This window comes from Hyla sarda, chromosome 6, assembly GCF_029499605.1.
Source record: "Hyla sarda isolate aHylSar1 chromosome 6, aHylSar1.hap1, whole genome shotgun sequence".
Taxonomy (NCBI): domain Eukaryota; kingdom Metazoa; phylum Chordata; class Amphibia; order Anura; family Hylidae; genus Hyla; species Hyla sarda.
Genome location: NC_079194.1, coordinates 110,514,290 through 110,533,755, shown reverse-complemented (window position 1 = coordinate 110,533,755; position 19,466 = coordinate 110,514,290).

Here is a 19,466-nt window from a genome sequence, read left to right as displayed (position 1 = left end):
TGAAGCAGGGAGAGGAATGAGATTATTCTTACCCAAGAGACGCCATGTAAATTTAGGTATGTTATGTCAGATTTCTTAGTATTGATAAGAGGTTTGAAAAGAGATTTAAGTAATTTATAGACTGGGAAAGTTACAGTTATTGCTAGATAAAGAAGGACATATTTGATCCATTTATATTTATAGGTTGTGAACAAAAGATTAACCATTGATAATTTTCAGCCTACGTTGAAGATTTAGGATTTAGATGCATTAACCTAATAAAATGCAGTTTCACTGAATTTTAGGATGATTCCAGTATCTGTTGTTAATGATGAGATAGGATTAGTTGATGCTATAATAATTGGTCTATGTGGTAATACCTACTTCAATTTACAAGATTCTGTTTGATAGTCCTATACTCTGCAAATTGTTCCATTATTTAAAGGGGTATTCCGGTGAAAAAGATATTTTTTTCATATCAACTGGCTCCAGAAAGTTAAACAGATTTGTAAATAGCTTCAATTAAAAAATATTAATCCTACCAGTACCTATCAGCTGCTGAAGCTGAGTTGTTCTTTTTTTTTTTTGTCTGACAACAGTGCTCTCTGCTGACACCTCTGTCCATGTCAGGAACTGTCCAGAGTAGGAGAGGGTTGCTATGGGGATTTGCTCCTACTATGGACAGTTTTTGAGACAGACAGAGGTGTCAACAGAGAGCACTGTAGTCAGACAGAAAAGAACAACTAAACTTCAGCAGCTGATAAGTACTGGAAGGATTAAGTTTTTTTATAGAAGTAATTTTCAAATCTGTTATACTTTCTGGGGCCAGTTGATATAAACATTTTTTTTTTTTTTACTGGAATACCCTTTTAAGCTAAAACCAAGATACTTATTGGTCACTTTTGCTTGGTGCTGTTACTAAATGGAAAAGTTTGGACAGAAAGCCTGAAAGCATTTGGGTTTGAGTACAGTGTGGTTATTGTTGATAACTATACATCAGGGAATTCACATTTTTGTAGTACCACTTTCAGAATGTCCCAGTGTACGCTACTGATAGTATGTCTGAAGAGAGCAACAAAAAAAAAATTTGATTATTCTTTATAGAATTAGAAACAAGGCACAATCAGAAAAAGTGATTAAATCTATACAAAGAGAAACAATTTCTTGCCATATCATTTACCAGTACTGAGGGTTGAAGAAACATTTGAGGGTTGAAGAAAAAAGAACAAACATTTTAATTATAAATTGCAGCAATAATATAACCCACTCTGACCGCCAATGGCTGCAAATGTTCTTCAGTCTCTTACCATCATCTCACCGGCTTTTCTAACATGTGGGTCTCTCTGGCATTATATGCAGTTATTTCCTCTCTCTATCTCTGTACTCTAAGTGCCATTACACTGCCCTATGTCCATTCAACGCCAGACTTCTCATACTGTGAAGTGGCAGCCAAGAGACTCAATTTCTTGACACCCAGTGATGTTAGAAAGGTTTGGTGCTACCACATGCAGTGGCCTGCTAGACTTTAGCAACAATGGGGCAGGTTAAGCCTAAAAAAGGGAAAAACTTATGGGCAAAAGTTGGAAGCACAAAAAGAGTCAACATTAAACAAAGGAGAAATAATAAAGAAACCATAAAAAGGCAAAAGGAAAGTCAACTGAAGAGAATTGGAAATTCTTAACCAATGAACACTTTACTGCTGCCCAAAAACAGGATATTTCTTAGAAAAACATTTTCATTACTTTTTGACTCTATGCCAATGAGCTGCGGAATGCCATCATGTTGAGTGATGTCATGGCTTGAGGGGTGGAACTTAATAATCAGCTGCATTTGGCACTAAGTCAAATGACATAATCTGTTGTTTATGTATTTGTAGAAGCCTACCTATAAATAATTCTTCTTACATCATCTTTACACAGAATAGGTGATAAGTATCTTTTTTATTTTATTTTTATTTTTTTATATTAATTATATTACTTTCTTATTTATATTACAGCTTCTTCATTTCCTAAGTCAGTTTTCTAGACCTTTGCAGACCACCATGAATCCATCACTGAACAAGTTAATTGCTCATCTGCTTAAGCTTAAGGTGTTATTTGAGGATTTAGATATATTATACTCCATTCTACAAGTTTGTTGCATTGAGTTGACTAAGTTACAAAGACTTGGGAGTTCCGATTGTCTCCATTTAGTTGCTATTTTATTTTTTGCAATTGTTACAAAATTTACAATTACTACCAAGTCAGGAACTGGCAAATCTTCCAACCGTAACAGTAAGAATGCCACTTCTGGTTCCCATGGGATTGTCACTCCCAGTATGTTTTTTAAGAACAGTTCAATCTGTTGCCAAAATCTGTTTAGTTTTTCCCAATCCCACTAGGGATTGACCGATTATCCGTATGGCCGATATTATCACGATTTTGGGCATTATCGGTATCGGCAATTATCTTGCCGATAAGACGATAATGCCCCGCCCCCCGCACCGCCCCCACCGCACCGCGACCGCCACCCCCTCGACCCGCCGCACCGCACCCCCGACCCACCGTGATGCTAGGCGGTATACCGGTATGGATTTTTTCCCATACCGCTATACCGGTCGGGCCCCTCGCCCACCCTCCGAGTCAATAAAAAAATTTAACTTACCCGTAATGGGGGTGGTCCAGGCCATCCTTCCTTCATGTAGTGTCCGGGGGCGTTCCGGGTGGAGGGTGGTCTGGTCCGGGCTGTCCTTCTTCTCCCACGGTCTTCTTCTCCACTCCGGGCAGGCTCCAGCCTAGTACGCTGCATAGACGCCGCTACGCCGTGACGTCAGGGGCGTCACTGCACAGCGACGTCTATGCAGCGTACTAGGCCGGAGCCTGCCCGGAGTGGAGAAGATGACCGCCGGAGAAGAAGGACAGCCCAGACCGGACCACCCTCCACCCGGAACGCCCCCGGACACTACATGAACGATGGATGGCCCGGACCACCATGACAGGTAGGGGAGAGAAGCGGGTGGTGGCAGCGGCAGTCTATGGCCCCGCAAAAGCCACTGCAGATCATTGATTTACAGCGCCCACTTTAAATCAATGATTTGCAGCGGTGTCGCAGGGGGTTAAATAGCCAATAACTTATTCCAGAATATCGGTATAAGTTATCGGCTATCGGCCCTAACCTGCACCGATTATCCGTATCAGCCCTAAAAAAACGATATCAGTCGATCCCTAAATCCCACCACACATGGTAAAGAGTGCCCTCTTTGTTGCCGCATCTCCAACATAGATTGGACTGCTCTGGAAAAAGTTTAGATAGTTTTGCTGGGGTTAGGTACCATCTATAGAGTATCTTTCTGGTAACCTCTATAAAGGAGGTACACTTAGAAGTCCGTCTAGTTAGTGTGTAAGTGTAATCCCACTGTTGTTTTGAGAATGTATGAGACAAGCTTCCCATCTCATACATTGTGGAAGTTTTCCCATTTGTGGTGTTAACTCTAAATAGAATAAGGATAAACCTTTCTGCAAATGGGGGTTATTGAAAAAGAGATGACTCATGTGGGGGTTGTCCGTCGCTGACAGTAAGTTTATAGATGTCGTAAAGGAACGGAGTTGCAAATACTTATAGAAATCCCACTTGGGGATGTCATACCTCTCCCTAAGTTCTTCAAAGGAGAGAAGACCAATCCTCCCCTTAATATTCCCATATGTTGTTATTCCACTTTTTACCCATTTAGAGAAATTCGAATGAGGTATGAGAGTTTGTATTACTGTTATCGGGAGTTTATCCTTAGATAATGGAATATGTAGTCTTGTTTCTCTGAGGTTCCAGGTATGTAATGTAGCTGCAACTGTGGGGAGAGTTTGATCTATTACTTTCCTGCAAATCCTATTAATCCATAATGTTTCTTTTAACCTCTTAAGGACCAAGGACGTATGAGTACGTCCTTGATCCTGCTCCCGTGATATAACGCGGGGTCCCACGGTGACCCCGCATCATATCACGGCGAGCCCGGCGTCATAGTGAAGCCGGGACCCGCCTCTAATAGCGCGCGGCACTGATCGCGGTGCCGCGCGCTATTAACCCTTTAGCCGCGCGCTCAAAGCTGAGCCAAGCGGCTAATAGTGAAAGTAAAAAGTGCCCGGCTAGCTCAGGGAGCTGTTCGGGATCGCCGCGGTGAAATTGCGGCATCCCGAACAGCTGTACTACAGGAGGAAGGTCTCTTACCTTTCTTCCTGCATTCCAATCGCCAATTGAATGCTTCAAGCATGAGATCCAGGCTTGAGCAATCAATCGCCGAAAACCTTGATCACTGCATCCCTATGGAGATGCATTGAGCACAGTTAAAGATCAGTAAATGCAATGTTATAGCCCCCTATGGGGACTATAATATTGCAAAAGAAAAGTGTCAAAAAATCATTAACCCTTTGAATTATCCCTTCCCCTAATAAAAGTTTGAATCACCCGGCATTTCCAATAATAAAAAAAAACTGTGTAAATAAAAACAAAAATAAACATATGTGGTATCGCTGCATGCGGAAATGTCCAATTAAAAAAAATATGCTGCTAATTAAACCGCACGGTCAATGGCGTACGCGCAAAAAAATTCCAAAGTCCAAAATAGGGTATTTTTGGTCACTTTTTACATCATGAAAAGATTAATAAAAAGCGATCAAAAAGTCCGATCAATGCAAAAATGGTACCGACAAAAACTTCAGATCACGGTGCAAAAAATGAACCCTCATAGAACCCTGAACACCGAAAAATAAAAAAGTTATAGGGGTCAGAAGATGACAATTTTAAACGTATGCATTTTCCTGCATGTAGTTATGATTTTTTTCTGAAGCAATACAAAATCAAACCTATACAAGTAGGGTATCATTTTAACCGTATGGACCTAGAGAGTACAGATAAGGTGTCATTTTTACCGAAAAATGTACTACGTGGAAACGGAAGCCTCCAAAAGTTACAAAATGGCTGTAGTTTTTCAATTTTGTCGCACAATGATTTTTTTCCCCATTTCGTCGTAAGAAGCACTTTGGATAGCAGTTTGAGATGGCATATTTGAATGTCTCCAGACCTAAGGTCTAACAGACCTATAGCCTCTGATATATAGTGCTAGGCTAGGCTGAGCCAGAAAATTGGCAGAGGAGTGCAATCAGGTGTGAAAAAGGATGGGTGGGGAGCAATAAAATTTGGGGAAGAAAGTTAAGAAAAAATAAACATTTTGGGATCACTCAGGGGAAATAAATTGTGATCAAACAAAATAGAAACACTTGCCAGATAACAGTAATAAATATACATGACAATGCAATAATGGGGGAATGGGAGTACACAATCACAAGATGAGTGACATACCAGGTTGATTGTTTAAATACAGCTAAACACATAAGCAGCGGTGAGAACAAATGATGGTGGTAGTTGTTCAAGAGATGAATGATGACATACCAGGTTGATTATTTAAATACAGCTAAACAGATATGCAGTAGTGAGAACAAATGATGGTGGTAGTTGTTCAAGAGATGAATGATGACATACCTGTGAATGAAAGAATAGGCTGGTGAGAAGATGAAGTGAATGAATTCTGGTATAATTCTTGATGTCACACTTAAGAAGCACTTTGGATAGCAGTTTGAGATGGCATATTTGAATGTCTCCAGACCTAAGGTCTAACAGACCTATAGCCTCTGATATATAGTGCTAGGCTCATAGACATGCATTAAATACGGTTCCCCTATACGGCTGAGTGCGGGCGCCGCGATTAAGCCCCGCCCCCTCCTCCCAACCGTATACAGGAACCGTAGTTACAAATCGTAGTGTGAACCCAGCCTTAGCAAGTTGTGCCCTGGAAGAATTATCACCACCAATCATCACTGTGCAACCCCCCCTCACCCAGTGCTTCATTTACAGCTTACTTTGCTCAGTACAGCTGTATAATGTCATCCATACTGCTGCTGCTTCTGAAAATGTGCTATAGAGATATAGGGGAGCAGGGATCTCCTCTTCTTTGTGTGCAGTGTATGGAATACATCATAGCATGTCTCCACCCTCTGAACAATCCCCATGAATCCTTATACGACATACCTCTTGACTGGTCTATTGTAATTCTTTTGATTTCTAACTTTCCTGTTGACCTTGTAGACCACAAAGGCACAGTTCAGCCCAGCAATGTCAGAAAATATAATTTTAGTGAAAGATTGTACTGTTGATGCCTGTTTAAAAAAAAAAAATCAGTAGATTGGTACAAAAATAAAAAATTTTAAGTCCAACCTGAAATTGAAAAGCAAACTTTCATTGGCTGCTACCAAATACCAGCTGATAAATACCCAAATTGTGTTAACGGCCCAATGCCCGGCAGGCTTCTTGCACATTTTAATGGTTACTTTTATGTGAACAGATAAGCCCTCACTCTACACAACTCATGATAACTGAGTTTTATGGTACAGGCCACTTACCAAAATCTGTTTCTCATTCTCCCATCCCAGCATTTCCTCTGACATAATGTACAGGGCAGTAGATGCTTTGCTTGTTGTTTATGTTGTATAGATTGCATTATAACATGCCATGGGGTATCCAAATATAACAGCAATGCTTGTAAAATAGACAGACGCTGCATGACGTTAAACTTTTCTTGATTAATGTCCGCTGGCTGTTTCTTATTAAAGTTGTTCCCGTGCAAGCCAAGTAGTTCAGGCTCCATGTGTTGCCGACAGAAGGATCGATTTAGGATTTGACAGTTGCGGCGGTATAATAAGGCTTCCATGGCTGGCTTTCTGTCATCCTAAAAATTCCAATTATGAGGCAAATTAGTTTAATGTGTGACCCTCTCTTGAAAACAGTGAAGGTGAGAGCACAGATCGGTAGCAAAGTTTTTTCATGTCACGTCAAGTTCAAAAAGTCATGTAGAGGAGAGCAAATACTGGTGACTGAGGAAATGCAAAACATACTGGGTCTAAATGTATTAAAGAGACACAAGACATGGAAAGGAAAGTGGTGGGGCTAAAGGCATAGCCTTGCATGGTCTCCACTGCTTACTTCTACAGAAAGCAGGATCCCTTCAGGAAATCTACCTCTTTAAAGTGTACCTGTTGGTTTTGTTAGATTAACCCTTCAGCTTGGTGACAACAGGATTTCAGTGATCCCACTGGTGTTATTGGGTCTCTGAGAAGAATGGTGCACATCTATTTCTCTTTCTCTCCATTTCAGGGGGTGGGATTGGCTGTCTGCCAGTGTGACACACACAAAGTCTTCCTCTCAGTTACTTCTGTGGCCTATTACAGCACATACTCCTCTCTGCTATCCATGACATGCTGAAGAAATGTGAATTGGAGTGAACAGGTTGGCACTGAGCTGAACAGTACCGTACTAGAAAACGTGTGGGGTTTTCTAGATATTACTGATGCACTGGTTTTGTTAGGTCCTATGTGAGCAGAATTGAGAAAATAAAGGAAGGGGACACTGCAGCACTGTGGACATACAACAGTAGGTACACTGGTATTTACAGAAGGGAAAGCTTTATGGGTGGTCAGAGATTAAACAAAAGCCTTAAAGGGGTACTCCGGTGCTTACACATCTTATAAGATGCCTGATTGCAGGAGTCCTGCAGCTGGGGACGCCCGTGATCATGCACGCGGCACCCCGTTAGTAATCAGTTCCCGGAGCGTTTTCGCTCCGGGTCTGATTAAGGTCGACCGCAGGGTCGGCGGCGTGTGACTTCATTGCTGAGGCCAGTGATAGGCTGAGCGCCGTGTGACAATCCATGCACAGGAAGAAGGAAGAAGATGGGACCGGAGGACCGATCAGCTGTAGCAGCGAGGGGGGAGAGGTGGGGTGGGGCCTAGGCCTTGAGCTGTGTAAGGGGCCCCAAAATTTCTGATGGCAGCCCTGCTATTTAGAGCTTAGTTTTCAACACATTTTTTTTTACAATGGCCTTTCACTATGTGTTCTCTATATCTACATCTTAGTAGTTTGTTGTCTATTGTTTTCAGTTTTGTCCCCTGATGACCCTGGCACCATCCAGGTAAAATGTCTAGGGGCCCCTCTTTTTTTTGGTATTTTTATACCTTTTTTTGTATTTTGCCATTTATGTCACTTTTTACTGGGTAAAATCATTACTGCTGCTCTATAAAGTTATCTATGCTGCTTTTTCTTTTAAGGATGTGCTACAGAGTTTATAGTGTGCAGAATGCTCTTTCTGGTTGCCATCTTACTCTTTCTATTGCACATGGGGCAGTATGAATAGGTGACACCTGCTGTTTTACTGAACATGAGTGGCACTACTGAATTCAAGGGCATGCATACTGACCATGAGGCTGCTGTTGGTGAATGGATAGAGAATACCCAGCCCAGATTCATCCCACCCCTTTGCTAGTGGGTGACAAGAATTTTAGCAGAACGGACTAAGGTCATGAAATGTGTATGGAGGTAGAAACTCCCCTCTGTCTTAGGGGGCAAAATCTGCAGTCTAGCACGATCCTTGCTATAGGGCTCCTCTCTATGTTCTCCACTGTTACCTTATTGTTAGTAACCCAATAAAAGAACTTCAGCCAGTTTTGGGCTTTGAACCAGATGTAGGGAAAATGCCATTTTGAACTTTTACTGTGTAATTCATCTGTTTTATCATCAGCTGGAAATACATTAAAACCAGATATACTGAGCAAGTGTGAACAAGCCACAGGAAAGAAACATATTGTAAAATGTAAGTATAACCATATATATACATATTCTGTAGCTAAGAGCATGAAATGTTGGTGAGAGCAACGCCCTATATTATAACAGATCATAAGCACCTCATTATTATCTAATGCTAAAATGCTTCAAATGTTCATTCATCTTCTGGTATTAAGAGTGAACTAAAAAAATAATAATAATTCAACAGGGTCATTTACTATTTATACAATATGTAAGGGGCAGTATTATAGTAGTTATATTCTTGTCCATTGGGGCAGTATTTTAGTAGTTATATTATTGTCCATAGAGGCAAGTATTACAGAAATGGAAGTACTGTATTGTGCACAGGCAGCATTACTATAGTAGTTATATACTTGTCCATAGGGGGGCAGTATTCTGGTAGCTTTATTTTGGAAAATGTATCAGTATGATAATAGAATTTAACCACTGTAAGGTATGTTTTTTTTTTTTTGGTTTTTTACATGCAGTGTTTTGGTGCAGTTTTTTATGCAGTTATTGCAACCAAAGCTAGGAGTGGATTAAAAATATAAGTAAATTCAAATAGAGAAAACAGACATGGTCGCACATCCACAACATGCGCAATGAGAATTAGATAACGTGATTTCTATCCCCCTCTCTCTTTTTTTGTTGTTGTTGTTTTTACTTGGTCAGCACTCTGCCCCTCCCTCAGCCCAGCCCTATATAAATTAGCAGGAAGCTGCACAGGGTCCCTTCCTTTTTGGCAGCCTCCCAGTCTGACTGGGAGCACATGGTAAGTGAGCTTTTACACCTTGTTCACACTGGTGTGGTGCATGGGGAGGCACGGCCCTGGGACTGGTTTGAGTGGCATTGGGGCTGTGCTGCCAGTGGGTCGTTCCCCCTGTGGGCACTGGTGTTGGGGCGGTGGTGGACGCTGCTCAGTGCTACACCATTTTATGCTAGGTACGTTAGGGACCCAATACTTACAAGTGGCCGTCACGTGGCTAGTGGGCTTGCACTTCATGATCATAAAGTACACTAACGACCTGTTAGTTTAATAAATGTTGCTGAGAAGCATTAGATCATTGTGCATGTTGTGGATGTGCGACCATGTCTGTTTTCTCTATTTGAAAAAAATAAGTAAATTCTGTCCTATATATCCTCCCTTAAACGAGGAACTCTGCTCCTAAGCATCTTATCCCCTATTGAAAGGATAGGGGATAAGATGTCACTGATACCCCCCACGATCTGCAGCACAGCACTCCGGCTCCATGTCGTATGATTGACGACCCCAGCCGTCATGTCCCTGTTATTTATGTCTACGGGAGGAGGTGTGATGCTTATGTGCTAGCCGTCACACCCCCTCCCATAAACATGAATGGAGGGGGCATGGCGTGACGTCACGAACACAGAAGCTCCAAGCTTCCTTTCTCTGAATGTCGCGGTCACCGCCTGGAGATAGTGGGAGATCCCCCGCGATCAGACAACTTATGCCCTTTCCTTTGGATAGGGGACAATATGATTAGGAGCAGAGTACCCCTTCAATGATCCACTCTTTGGAATGGCTTCAAAAACTGCACCAAAAAGTTACATCAAAAGAACATGTGGGAAACTCCACTGGCCAGGATTAAGGGTGCTTAGGTGCTCGGGGTCATGGCTGTTTTATGTTAAGTGTATGTTTGCATGAATGTCTAAATAAACAAGGATAAGATTTTGCTGTAACTGCTGGATCCACTGCTTGATCCACTGCTTCTTTCTTACATGGGAGTCTTCGGTTCCTGGGAACAGAGATACAGGATCTGTGTGGCAACCAGCAATCTATCGTGCAGTGTGAGCTGGGTAAACTTGTCTTGTGCTAGGTCTGTACTCTACTCTGGCCTGGGCCAGACTAACTGGTTCCAGCCTTGTGGGGAGAGAAGGTTGGGCTTAGAAGACTCCTCCCTCAGCCTTCAAGTAGTTTCTGCATAGAAATGAACTGTGAGATCATGTGACCAATATTCCATACATTCTGACACAGGCATTCAGCTCACCAGTGGTGTCAGCAAAGTGTAAACTATTAACCCTTACACAGCCATAATACCTCAGTGTATGTGATGACAGAAATGTAATGCGGAAAATAGCAAGTTGTGCATAGTTTACTGATGATACTGAGAATTAGAGAAGTTAACTCCTCAGCCACCTGACAACTGTCATTGACATTGCAACTGTACAATACAAAGAGCAGGGTCCTTTAGGGGTTTCTGTGGTGCTCTATGCTGGTAATGTAGGATGTCATAGAAATTATTCTGTAAGTGACTGATGATGTGTACGCAGGGACTTTACGCAAAAAGTTTTTTGAGGCATTTTTTTCAAACCAGAAAAACTCCAGGAAAAAAATGTGTGGCACGTAAAAGTGTATACGCTGAAAAAATGTGTATACTTTAAAAAAAAGTAAAATGTCATTAAACACTGTGTGAAGGAGGGCTAATACTTCACCCTCTATAGACAGAAAATATCTATACCATAATGACAAACCAATGACAAACATAATGTGGGATGTGTCGTGCAATCACATAGTTATAATACATAGTGACACGCTCACTTTGAATTAAATCACTTCGCTGCTTTCTCTGAAAATTGGACCCGTAAAAGAAGACGATAATTTGGGAGTGAATCTGCACCACTCCTGGTGACCCTCTTGTCATATTGTCTCCATGGATGGATTTTCTTTGAAAGTCTTTCACAGCTAATTGAGGATGTTAGGAGCGCTGAATCCATCTATCACTTCAAAAATATTTGGGGGGAGAGGATTAGAGTCACATTACCTCTGATCTGTTAATAATTGGTCATATGATTAACAATTTTCAGTAGCACAGTCAGTCATTTGCGAGCTCCATAGACTCCTATGGAGATAAAAGTCTCCTAATGAATGAGACTGATTAACCTTCGAGTTGCTGGAGGGAAAAAACATTTAATCTGCTCAATGTTCCAGGGAAACCCCTCGGGCCGGGAAGAGCTGGGCCTTTCATTCAGCCATAATTTACTACATTTTGGGAACAATACAAGTCAGTATAGAAAATGCTCTATGTGTTGTAATTGAATACATCTCAATGAACCCACGGGATGTGTAATTATGTAGGGAACACTGTTTAATCTCATTTTGAAGATTATACCAAGCAGATCCATGGATTGCACCCATATTCACAGCATTGCTAACTGACTATCAAAGGTTGATAGTGAAATATTGTATTGCAGCACAACACTACCTGAAAGGGATCTATATTGCAGTTTACCCAGAGCTAACTGATTCATGAATAGAATACTAGAACATCTGTTAGGACTGACACACGTCAAAGCCATAGGAGTCGAGGGAAGGGTGTACCTTTGATTTAGGTGCCCGCTCGGTACCAATCTTCATAGATACTATTATGGCTGCCAATTTCACAGTAGTTAAAGCGCAACTGTTATGAGTTTCAAGCCCTTAATCTCATACCAGGATGTGAAAGGTGATTACAATTCCAATAAAGCCATAGTTGCTTTATAGCAGTGTTGATCTAGATCATCCTGAAAAACACTTTATTGTGGAGTCAACAACAATCGTATAGGCGTGGCCAGGGGTTGCTAATTCCATGGGGCTGCCATGCCAATCCCCTTTTTGTCAGCGCTGGGACGGCTGTAAGATTGACACACACGTCCCCAGCGCATGCGACCTCCATCATACTGTACGTGTGTGTGGCGAGTTCTCTAAGTGAGCGCTTGCTCCCGGTGCCTCCAAGTTCAGCGCACCACCTTAATGCTAGAGGCAGAGAGCTCACTCACTCTCTCCCTCCAACATTACACAAGCGCTCTGAGCCGGGAGGCATCGGAAGCGAGTGCTCACAGAGGAAGCGAACAAAACTCGCTGTGTGCACGTAGATATGATGGAGGTTGCATGCGGTGATGACCTGTGTTTCATCACACCGCAGTCCCAGCGCTGATGTAAAGGGGATAGGCATGCCGGCCGGGCATTGCAAACCTATGGCCACACCTATTTGACAGTTTTTGAGGATGATCCAAGATTGCCATAAAGCAGCTAAAGGTATGGCTGCATTGCAATTGTAATACATTTTCACACCCTGGGGTTAAAGAGTTAAAGGGTTACTCTGTTAGAAACATCTTATCCCCTATCCAAAGGATAGGGAATAAGATATTAGATCGTGGAGGGTCTCGCAGCTGGAGACCCCAGTGATCTCCGGGCCGTCAACGGCGGTGCCCGGCACACAGAAGCTTGGAGCTTGCGTGTTTGCCATGACCCCTCCATTCATGTCTGTACATAGTCTTCACGCCTCCTCCCATAGACATGAATGGAGGGGGCGTGCTGGCTTTCATCACCAGTCATCGTGCACAGGGCGGAGTTTTCTCCATGTACCGAATGACGGGCTGCCACAGCGGAGAACATGGGGGTCCCCACTGGCGGGACCCTTGCGATCTAACATCTTAACCTCTATCCTTTGGATAGAGAATAAGATATTTTCAGCAAAGTACCCCCTTAAGGGGATAAAAAATTCATGACAAGGATAGGGCATAAGTGTCTGATCGCAGGGGGACCGACCACTGGGACCCCCCAGAAACGCCTGCTCTTTCCATGCACACTTTGTGTGGTGGTCGACACGCCCTCTCCATGCATCTCTACGGGAGAACCAGATATACACAAGTACAGCGCTTCGGCTTTTCCATCGGAATGCATAGAAGACGCTGGTGTAACCTATTAATGCAGACCCTTAAAAAGCACCGGTGTTCAAACCATATTTTCTAAACTGTGGTGTCACGGTACCGGATTGCATCCGCTACCTTGTGGTGAGGTCCCCAAAGTCAGAGTCCCTAGGTACCGGTGGGGTCCTCATCTATAGTTAGCCCCTAGTCACCCCTTTAGTAGTTAAAATGATTAAAATTCTAAGTGTATATATGTATATAATGTATGCTTACCTTGTTGTAGTGTCGCAGGACCTGCGGGTCACGTGATGCGTTCCAGAACTCTATGGTTTTCTAGTTAAGGACCTTTGGAGGTAGTCAGGTGATCACCCACCATGCATTGTAACGGTGAGTGACAGCTGACATTGGATCAATCCAAAACGGCCCTGCCCATATAAGGGAGCGGCGGCCATTAATTTCTCTCTTGTTCCTGCGCTGCTGATGAGGACGGATCTGCGCAGCTGTCATCAGCACTTGCTAGGCCTAAGCCCTGCGGCCACGGCCATCTCTCAAAAACTGTGAGTTATTTCAATCCCTGTTAACTCCGCAAGATCACTGGACCTAAATACTCCCCTAAATCCAGCGAATCTCTGCAAGAAACCCTAATTCTAATAATTTCTGGATAACTCAATGGTCCTCAGCATCTGTCAATCACTGCTGTGCTGAATAGAGACTTTGTTAATAAGACTGTTGCTGTTATTGGATGTACCGCAAATACCTCAGTAAAGTTTCATGCAAGTTCAAGTTCATCTTTGCTGTGGACATTCAGTCATTTATGCACGCACCTATCCTTTCTGGGAAGGGTGGCGATAGGCCGAAGATTTACCTCAGCGTATTAACCCTCACCCTGGCGTCACGAGTGACAAGGGTTAAATTAACCCCTCATATACAAACCCAGCAGCACCCCATCTACACAACACCCCAAGGCAGTTACCACAAAACTAACTGAGATTATATTCCCTAACTACTCCTAACTTCCCTTAAAAACATTTTCTGAGCTTTAAAAAGCTGTGTATCATACCTTTCCCCTTGCTCACATTGTGTAAGCTCCTGCCAGGAGAAAGTGGGCGTTCCCCAGCAGACGCAATGTCACTGAAGCTTGTGAGAGCTGTGCCTTGCCATGCCCAGCACACACTTCCTGAGTTTGGTCTCCTGCCAGGTCAGGAGGAGACCAAACTAACTGTTTGACTTGTGCAAGGAAAAGAACAGAGCCACCTAGTGGCCGTTTTTTCAATTACAAATAAAAACATATAAAGGTTGAGAATTTTAACAGCAAGTAAATAGCAAAGTGTCTTATAATTACACGAAGAACAATATGTTAAAAGTTTAGTTTTGGTGACAGGTACTCTTTAAGTTATCTTCTGTAGATACTGTTATGATACCATTGTCACCAGGATTTCTGTGAATTCGGAATAATCCTAGTGGTGATAGTTTATATGTCTTGGTGCAGCAAGGGTATGTTCACACAGGATGAAAGTATTTTGCAGCTTTTCAAGGTGTACTGGTGCATAGCAAACCTGCTGTGGAATACAGTATCAGGCAAGTGGCTGGAATGTTAAAACTCTTATCTGTGGTAAGCCACGGTGGTGCGATTTGTGGTGTATGTAGCAGTATTAACCCCTAAATGTTCGTGACACCAGGGCATGGTTTGCCTAACTAACCACCTGAAGGTAGCTCCGCTAGTCCTAGTTAGGCAGGGCAAATAAGAGTCCAAGGCCAGGTCAGGGTTAGCTTTACTGAGGTAGACAGATGGTAACAGTCTTTACAGCTAGGCCAGGATCCCAGAGAGGTGGCCAGTAACACAGGAGACCTCACAGCTTGCTGGGACTTGCAGTGACTGACAGACTTTAGCACAGCCATGCTGACTATAATAGACTTGACTTGACTGAAGATAGTGACAGCAGACAGAGATGACTTAACATACTGACATGTGGCTGTAGGATAGGCTAAGGGCTCCAGATGTGCTGGACACTGGCTCTGAGACGTCTGGACTGAACTTGACCTCAGGATCTAAGAGTGATTGTAGTACCTCCCCCTAAAGAGGGGCTGAGCAAGGAGCCCATAGGTCGAGCTGCAGGTCACCTGGTTAGCTGGCGCTCTCTGGGTAACAAACAAGTGAATTGTTGATCACATTATCATGTGACTAACTCAAAGGTCCTTTATACCTAATACATATAACACTATGGGGGAGACACTGCAGGAGGGCCCCTAGGACACAGAGTAACTCAACCTGACAGGGCCCAAGTATTGTACGGGATTATATCCCATACTGGGACATCACATATCCACCCGTCACGCCATTTGCGTTGCGGTGTGGAGTTTTAAATGCGCAGTATGTCAATTTGTGTTGCAGAATAACAAAGCATTGACATGGCGTCTGCCTCTATCTATCCTTAGTGATTTGTTTAACATGTTTTTCTAAGCCAGAAATATATACACTAGTGTTCTCCAACCAGGGTGCCTCCAGCTGTTGCAAAACTACAACTCCCAGAATGCCCGCTGGCATGCTGGGAGTTGTAGTTTTGCAACAGCTGAAGGCACTCTGGATGGGAAACACTGATACAGACAAAGAAAATAACTTTGTATAGTAATGAACAAAATGCCATAAGCTCTCTCTGGTTCCTGAGTTCAGCTGCAGACTCCTCTTCCCTGCTGCGAGAAATTTTGAAATAGTTGATGAATCAGCTCTCTGGAGTAACAAAAGAAACTGGATAGATCTCTCCAAGAAGAAGGGGGAGGACAGGAGAGCGAGGGAAAGGGGGGGGGGGGATACTTATTGCTCTTGCAAAAGTCTCAAATCTTTTAAGCTTTGTTGTTTTATTTATTCAGATCTCTGGCCAACGTCATTTCTTGTAATGAGATTGTTCTTTTTTTCCCCATTATTCCGTAGATCAGTCCTCTGTAAAAGATTTTCTTTCTCAAATACCATTTACACTAATATGTCATCAGCTTTCATGTTCCCATATATACAGAGGCATAGCTTGTAGCTCCTGGACCTCAATGCAAAATATGCAACAGGACTCCATATGCCAATTTAAATACTGGTCTCTTATAGGGCAGATGTGCTTTGGGGCCCAGTGCGACTACTACCTCTATAGCTACGCCCCTGCATATATAGCAGTTAAGCAGAACTTTTAGGCTGTGTTCACAGGTTAAGGTTATTGATTGCAATTACTGAATGCAAAAACAGGATTGGATTTAAAGACAGGAGAAGCCTCAGGCCGGGATGACATGTGCAGTGGTGTTGCTAGGGTTGGTGTCACTCGGTGCGGTAGAAAATGGTGTCATCCCTGGTGATACCCGACACCCATTCTTGACAAAGGTTTTTTCCAAAATACTGCGTTCCGGTGGTGCCACTCCGGTACAGATGTTTTTACCATGTGAAATGACAGCTCCCAGTGTAACCCAATAGTGGTATGGGTATGTTGGGAGTTGTTGTTTCACCCATCATCTCTGCACTGTTGAACATACAAGTGACTACAGCTCTGATGGGACAATGATATAGGTGACTCACAGTTATTGACATCTTGTTGTGTAATTCAGCTGGTACATACTGCTGTGACTTCTTCACGCTTCATTTTTTGTCTGCAGAACTTAATGCTTAGATGGCATTGGCTCCTCACTTTTCCACTTACTATATGAAAACAATAATTAATATAATACTATCAGACACCGAGCCCTCTAAATATAATACTACCAAACACTGTGCCCTCTAAATATAATACTGCCCCACACTGCACCCTCTAAATATAATACTACCACACACTGCACCCTCTGAATATAATACTACTACACACTGCACTTCTAAAATATAATTCTACGACACACTGCACTCTCTGAATATAATACTACCACACGCTGTGCCCTCTGAATATGATACTGCAACACACTGTGTCCTCTGAATACAATACTGCAACACTTAATCCTCTGAATATAATCCTGCCACACACTTGTTACGGAGCTGGATGTGGATCCACCACACAGGTAGCTGGGCAGGCGAGGTACCGAAGGAAGAAGCAGTAGCGTAGTCAAACTTAGCAGAAGGTCAAGGCAGGCGGCAAAGGTGCGTAGTCAAATAACGTAGCGGGAATGTCTGGATACACGGGTAAGGCAAACAGGCAATAGGGAACGCTTAATCTCAGGCTAGGGGCAATGAAGATCCGGCAGGGAAGAGGGGGAGGTGCAGGAACTTATAAACTGTTGACAGGTGTAGGACATAAATTTTAGAGCTCCGGCACGCGCGCGCCCTGGGGGACAGGGACGCGTGTGCTCGAGCTGAGACACAGCGGAGGCAGCAACAGAAGAGTGTGGTAAGTGATGGGCTGGGATTTGCATGCGGGCGCGTCCTGCGATGCGAATCCCATTCCCGCCAGCAGCCAGGGAGAGAGCGACAATGCGCTTGCGGCCGATGCGTGCGAAGTGTAACAACACTGCACCCTCTGAATATAATGCTGCTACACTGCACCCTCTAAATATAATACTACAACACACTGCACCCCTAAATATAACTCTACCACACACTGCACCCTCTGAATATAATACTACAACACACTGTGCCCTCTGAATATAATACTGCCACACTGAATCCTCTGAATATAATGCTGCCACACACTGTGCTCTCTGAATATAATACTACCAAACACTGTGCCCTCTAAATATAATGCTACAACACACTGTACCCTCTGAATATAATACTGCCACACACTGTATTCTCTGAATATAATACTACAACACACTGTGCCCTCTGAATATAATACTGCCACACTATATCCTCTGAATATAATACTGCCACACACTGGATCCTCTGAATAAAATTCTACCACACACTGTACCCTCTGAATATACTACAACACACTGCACACCTAAATATAATTCTACCACACACTGCACCCTCTGAATATAATACTACCACAAACTGTTCCCTCTAAATACAATATTACCACACACTGTACCCTCTGAATATAATTATGCCAAACACCACACCCTCTGAATACTGCCACACACTGTACCCTCTGAATAAAATACCACCACACACTGCACCCTCTTAATATAATACTCCACACACTGTACCCTCTGAATAAAAATACATCTACTCACTGGTCCTGCTGAATATAATACTGCCACCCACTGCGTATATTCTCATATTTGCATTCTTCTTTTAACTTGTGGGCCAATTAGAATGATGCAAATACACTTGTGAGAGGTTATCAACAATATCCCTAGCAGCCAATAGTAAAGTTGCCCATCCCCTCACTGTTTTCTTCCTCTAATACGCAAATATGCGAATATGCAAAATTGGCGAACATAGGACAAATATTCATCTATATATTCGCAAAATATCGCGAAGTCGAATATGGCCAATGCCGCTCATCACTTACTACCACACACCACACCCTCTGAATACTGCCACACACTGTGCCCTCTGAATATAATACTACCACACACTGTATCCTCTGAATATAATACTACCACACACTGTACCCTCTGAATATAATACCACCACACACTGTACCCTCTGAATATAATATAAAAACAAGAGGAAAAATAGCCAGCACAACAACCTAATACACAGGTGCCCGCTGCTGTGGCAAATACAAAATGTACAAACAAGAAAGTTGCAACAGCACTCTAGGTCAAAAAATGGAGGCTCTCAGCGCACTTTTTGATCAAAATGTGTCCCCCCATCCACCACGCGGAGGTGGCCTCATATCGGATGGGACCCTAACATGATAACTCACCTCTGCTGTGCATATAGCCTCTGACTGTGTGACATGTTGGATCAGCCATTGACTAAACCACCTCCAGTCTGAGAGGGGTGGGGTGCACGGCTAAAGAGGGTGCCACACTGTGAGTTATCATGTTAGGGTCCCATCCGATATGAGGCCACCTCCGCGTGGTGGATGGGGAGACACATTTTGATCAAAAAGTGCGCTGAGAGCCTCCATTTTTTGACCTAGAGTGCTGTTGCAACTTTCTTGTTTGTACATTTTGTATTTGCCACAGCAGCGGGCACCTGTGTATTAGGTTGTTGTGCTGGCTATTTTTCCTCTTGTTTTTACTTTGTAAATTGGGGGGTGTGGCACCCTCTTTAGCCGTGCACCCTACCTCTCTCAGACTGGAGGTGGTTTAGTCAATGGCTGATCCAACATGTCACA